The following is a 6,000-nucleotide window of genomic DNA, read 5'->3' on the forward strand; positions in this document are numbered from 1 at the left end:
CAAGTCATTTTTGTTAGGCTCGTTGCAATGAGACTAACACGTAGCGTCCAAATTATCCAATTACTGCTAATTCCCATTAATAATGCAATTACAATTGTTATTCGTAGACGTCCTCCTCAGCGTCATCCTGGCAAGTCACCAGCACCCCAGATTTTTCGCTGGAGGTGCTGAGGGTGGGAATGTTGCCCTGGTTGGTGTTGGGGGTCACCGGTGCTATTTTCATACCTCATCAAACAGCCTGCTGCCGGCACTTCTGTCTTACCAGTCAGCAGATCAGATTATAGAACAATCCCTAATTTTTTTTAGACCTTTACTGACTGGTAGAATGTTTTTAGGGTGAAACCACGCAATTGCCAAAAGCTTAGCTAAAGCTTGATGCTCGTCGCCTGACTGCTGGGCAGATTGGCTGTCACAGCCAGCAACGCTCATCTGACCATTGGGCAATACGCTGTTATGGCTAAAACAGGCTAAAAAAAGCTCTGGCCAACACAAGTCTGCCAAGGCCTCACAAGATCTTAGCCCGTGTCTTGCTTAGCTAAATAAGGCTCGTGAGCGAAAGGCAATGGCCATACCTTATTTTCTGCGCTACCAGGCCATAAATGCAGTGTTGAAAAGTTGTCTCCCTGGAGCGATGCTTGAACCCACACGCGGCGTCGGCAGAGCCAGCTACGCCCAGGCTCGGTGGAGCTGAGACCGGTTGTTCTGTCCTGCGTGGAGCAGCCCTAGCAGGCTGCAGAGCCAACGCAGAGACAGCCTGTGCGATGCCCAGAGGAAAAGCAGCATCTCTGCAGGTCCTGCGTCCTCTGGCATCTGCAGTGCCCTTGGGTCCATCCCATCCTCCACGTCCTCCAACCAAGAAGAAGATGCTCTTGGAGGCCACTAGACCGCCACCTTCCTCTTGGCCCCAAAAGGATACAGGCAATGAAATATTAATATTTACCGTGTTGCTACAGGATTTTTGCTAGCTGAAGCCCTGCCCGAGCCAAGCATGAATGTTAAACAACAAAGCTCTGGGTTTCTTTCTTTTTCAACTCCCTTTATTAGTAGTAGTATTCCTTTAATTACTATCACCAAATTTTTTGCACAGTGCGGTAAGTTCCCACGCATTTTCTAGTTAACAGAGCTCAGACGTGATGTGTGCCCTCAGACATCCCTGCCTAAGGAGAGCCTCAGGCTACTGGTTCAGAGGATGGTCAGAGCAGGGACGGCTGGGGAGGAAGAACACGAAGGTTTGCTCTCAGAGCTGGGTTGGAGGAGGATAAAACACTGCATGCAGTGTGAGCTAATGGCAAGGAGAGATTTTTTTTTTTGAGCTTGTCAGTAGGAAGCATATGGCTGCCACTGAGCTCTCAGGCTTATTTAGGATTTAGTGACTATTTGATCTATTTTAATCCAGATGTTCAGCTCATCACATAATGAGATTCCACCAGAGGAACCGTATTGTGATGCCTCCCAGACAGCCAAGGCCCCCAAAACGCACTGAGGACGAAGGAGCAGCTTCACCAAGGCCAGGCATGGCTGAGCATCCCGGGAGGGTGAAGGTGAGCTGGAGGAGCTCATGGCTTTCCACAGGGCTGAGATCAACACACTGGTGTTGGGAGTCCAGTCAGCTTCCCAGGTCCTTCTGGCATCCTACCCAGGCAGATTCTAAAATCTGAAATTTTAATCTTAAAGCACAAAGATCTTGAAAGGTTTCACCGAAGCTTGGATGTGCTTCTCTCTAGTCTCCTTTTCCCTGTGCCATGGCCCTTCTGTATAGAGGCACCGTTCCCCTCATTTCGGTGCACGGACTGACCACCCCACCGTTCTCCTGCATCACTCCATTACAGGCATCAAAACAGAAAAGCAACTGTGAATTGCAGAGCGATGGGAGGGAAGGTGGGAAGCACCAGCATTGCAACCCCGGAGCTGTGATCCAATACGGAGAATGTGCCCATTGCTGTACACAACAGATAGTCCAGGATCTCCCATCCTCAGGTTCATGCTGGGATCATTGGGCCATGCTTGGAGCGCTGGGGTGGACAGTGTGGGATCTGGTGGAGATCACCTCACCTGAATTTTGGTCTGTGTGCACGGGGAGTGTATCAGCTCCCACTGTAGCCTAGGGAGATGGAGGGGAGTCTAGGGCTGGAGTCAGTTGCCTATTCATATTGCCATCTGAAAAGCCCTGCTAAAAGCCTTCCAGGAGAAATTATGGTTATTTTGGAACACTAAGTTTCTCTGTCTTCCAAGTTGGCTTGTGTTGTGGGCTCCCCAAACGCTGACAAAAATACATAGCATCCTACCAGGGCAACTCCAAAATCCCACTGTCATCACTGCGAGATTTACGTTGAGATTTGAAAGTTTATCAAGATTAAAAAAGGCTTTTCCCAGGTGCAACGCTGACTCTGGCCAGGTCTGAGGCTGAAGCAGCGAGCCAGAGAGCAGGTGAAGCTGCCCCAAGGTGGTGGCCTGGGGCAGGAGCTGCGTGCATTTACGGTTGGCACCGGACCACGGGAAGACGGAGGGGATGAATGCGTCCTGCGTCCAGCCCTCCGTCCTGCCTGCTGCTTCCCGCTGTGCTGCCTCCTCTCCTGCTTCACCTCCAAGCCTCCTTGGGAGGACAAATTGTACAGAAACATCCAGACGTCTCCTTTGGGAGTGCCAGCGCTTGGCATCCAGCCCTCTGTCAGCTGCAAGAAAGGATATCTGGCATCTCTCCACATCGGTCATCGTGCCTTTTACAGGGCATCTTTAACGGGAAAGCACGCGGGAAAGGAGGTGACTTCAGAGAACTCGGTATGGAGAAGCAACAAAGGCTGGTAGCATCTCCCCAAACCTCTGAAGGGTCGTGCCAGGCTGCCCGTTGCTGTATGAAAGCAGTTTTGGTCCTTCAGGGCAGCCCATGCTGATGCAGGACAGGGCTGGCTTCCCCTGGGGGTGATGCCCCAGGACTGGCCATCACTTTGGAGATGAAGGAGCTGCACCTCAAGCATGGAGGTGGCCGGTTTTAGTAGATCTCTGCAAATAAACAAGCCAAAGTATTTCCAGCAGATGCAGGCTGGCTGTAAGCATTTATCAGTTTTACTTGTGCTGCTTTCCGAGCTCATCTAGGGGGCTTAATGGTTTCATCACAGGAAAAATCTGAGAGATGGGTTTTCTTCTGCGTTCAAGAGACATCATGGTATTCATCGGTTCTCACAGTCTGGTGAGGTGGGAAGCACAGCACGGGTCTGGGCACAGCCAAGGCAAATTTAAGGCAGTGCCCTGATCCCATGTGTCTAGAATCCCCATTTTCCCTGCAATTTTTCTACCCGAAGCTTTTCCTCCTCCCCACTACACTGTAACTGAGCTCGCCATGAATCTTTCTGAGCACAGGGCTCTTAAAAAAAAAAAGCCTGCATAACTTGACATTTAATTAAAGGGATGTGTGCAGTTCATCAGGGATGTAGAGTGTACAGCACCGGGCCAGGAGAGCCATTAGCTGGGTGTCCTTGACGGAGCCTGAACGACTTGGTGGGCACGGGGGCAGGGGGAAGGACGGGAAACCCATTTCAATTAAGATGAAAGCCCTCTGGCCTCATTGCTCTTTGCACTAATGACCCCGGTCTCCCCCCGCTCCATCCCAGGTGGTTCCTGGGGCACGTCACAGCACATCCTTGGAGAGAGAGGCAGGAGGAGAAGGACGGAGGACCAGCAGTACTGGCCGAACGCTGTTGCGTGAGCAAAGGCGGCAGTGCAAGGCAGCAGGCAGAGCAGGGATGCTGCAAGGCGGTGCTGAGCAATGCTTTTCGGCGGTGCTGCTGCCTGTGGGGCCCAGGGAGTGAATGTAGGAATGACCATCCAGCACCAGCCCTGCCTGCTCCACGGCTGATTTTGCACCAGGGCACGTGTTTTCAGGGCAAACACCGCAAATGAGGGTTTCTTTCCTTTTTGTCACCTCCTGCAGGTAAACTCTGGGTAGGAAAAGCATCTGTACTCTCATATGAGAAGAAGAGCTTGTAGCAAACCAGCCCTTGAAGTAAATGTATTTTCAAGGCTTTCTCGCTGGGTTAAAGAGACCCTGGTGGGGCGAGGCTGGCAGGTCCTTCAGCATCCTTCCTCCAGCTCTTAGAGGGACAAGGCTGAGAGGAAAAAGGAGGAGCAGCTCCCAGAGCCATGAAGCCACAGCACTGGACCTGCCCCATCCCTCTGACAGCAGGACTCCCTGTTTCTGCATGAGCTGGGATGGGTTTTGCAGGTGCCAGGCGTGTGCACGGGCGAGGGATGAACAAGGGCCAGAAAAAGCCATTGTCTTCTGAGCTGTGTCAAAAATGAGGTTGTCCAGGGGAGGAGGTTCATGTGCTCAGGTGGGCTCCCGGTCCCACAGCCCACAGTCCTGCTGCAGCACATCTTTTGGCCCTGCTGGGCGTATGTTAATTCCTGATGGCCACTCAAGTCCTCGCATCTCACCCCTTCCCGCTCCAGCCCAGCTAGCAGGCACCCACAGGACGCTGAGAGGAGCTGCAGCTAGCTGGGATGGCAAAGTACGCTTGAGCTCCAACAAAATGGACCAAACTAACCCACAGAGGAAAGTCTCATGCCCTGCAATAATGAGGACAAAGAGGTCCATTCCCCGTGCCAGCACAGGCTTGCACCGAAGCTTCCCCACTGCTCCGACGCAAATAGATGTGGTTGACCCCAGAGCACGGCTAAGCCAGGGACCCCAAAAGCTCTGAGCACGTTGGCCACAGGTCTCCATCCAGGCATTTGAATGCCTGGCACCCCACAGCAGCAGGTCCTCCTGGGATACCCAGCACTGTTTTCTCTGCGTCCTCCCCCAGGGCAAGGAAGAGATGCTCTTGCTGAGTCCTCCCCTGTGTTAACGAGCCGGGAAGTGCCCTTTGCTACAGGAGATCTATCCACCTTAATTACTGCGGACAGAGCCTTCCCCAGAGCAGAGGATGTTTAACGGAGGCAGAAATGGAGAAGGAAAGAGATGGATTATCCCGTGCTGATTCACATTGCTGTCAGGTGCTGGCCACGTCTGGAGGGATAAGAAGTGTAAAAGGAATAGATTCAGCGCCCAGATCCCTATTAATCCCAAGGATCGTTGACGTTTCAGACTGCACCCTACTCAGGAGTGGATGAATCTGCCCATCTCCACCCTCTCCAGACCATCCCTCCCTTTAGCACAGCCTTTTCCCACCTTTTCCCTTCCTGCCCTGGCAGAAGATGCTCAGGGCTTAATGCAGATCTCTGAGCACGTTTGAAATCTTGGATAATCCCTCAAAGGATCCAGCTTCTCAGGAATCGCTGGTGTTTCCCATCAGTGCTGGACGAAGAGAGGACAACCTGCCATGGAGTTGTCTCTGATTTGACCAAGGTCAGATGAGGTGACACTGGAGGTGGGATCCTGCTGGATCAGGCCCTCCCCAGGCTTCAGCAGGATTCAGTAGAGATGCTGTAAGGCTTATAATAGTGGACTCCTTCCCCCATCCGCCCCCAAATACGGCACGTGCAGATCATCAGCTAAAAGCCTGATGTGGGCAGACAGCCCACGGTTGTTTCTCCAAATAAACCCTCCCCTCCCTGGCTGACTCTCCATCTCTCTGCAACGGGATGGATTTATTTCTTGGGTTCATATCAGGGCCTGGGTGTCTCCTGGAGCTTTCTCAGCACCACTCAGTGGCAGAGGAACCTGCCACTCCTCGCTCCTTTTGGGACCTGTCTTGCTCTAGCAAAGTCATTTTCTGCCTTCTCCCTCCTGCCATGGAAATGCAGGACCCAGTGCACCCCATACTACTTTGCAGAGCCTTTGGCAGCAGAGATAACTCATATATCAGCGAGCATGTTGCCATGGCCCCTTATAAAGTGGGAAATGGCCCCTTATAAAGTGGGAAATGCCCCCAGGCTGTGAGTTACAAGCATGGTGCTGCTCTCAAAGCCTCTTTTGCTTGTGGCCAGGCCCCCCAGCCCCCCGATAACCCGAGGCATTGCTCCTGAAGAAAGGGTAGGTCTGAGGAGCCGGGCGATGCTGGG

This window comes from Aquila chrysaetos, chromosome 1, assembly GCF_900496995.4.
Source record: "Aquila chrysaetos chrysaetos chromosome 1, bAquChr1.4, whole genome shotgun sequence".
In the NCBI taxonomy this organism is placed as follows: domain Eukaryota; kingdom Metazoa; phylum Chordata; class Aves; order Accipitriformes; family Accipitridae; genus Aquila; species Aquila chrysaetos.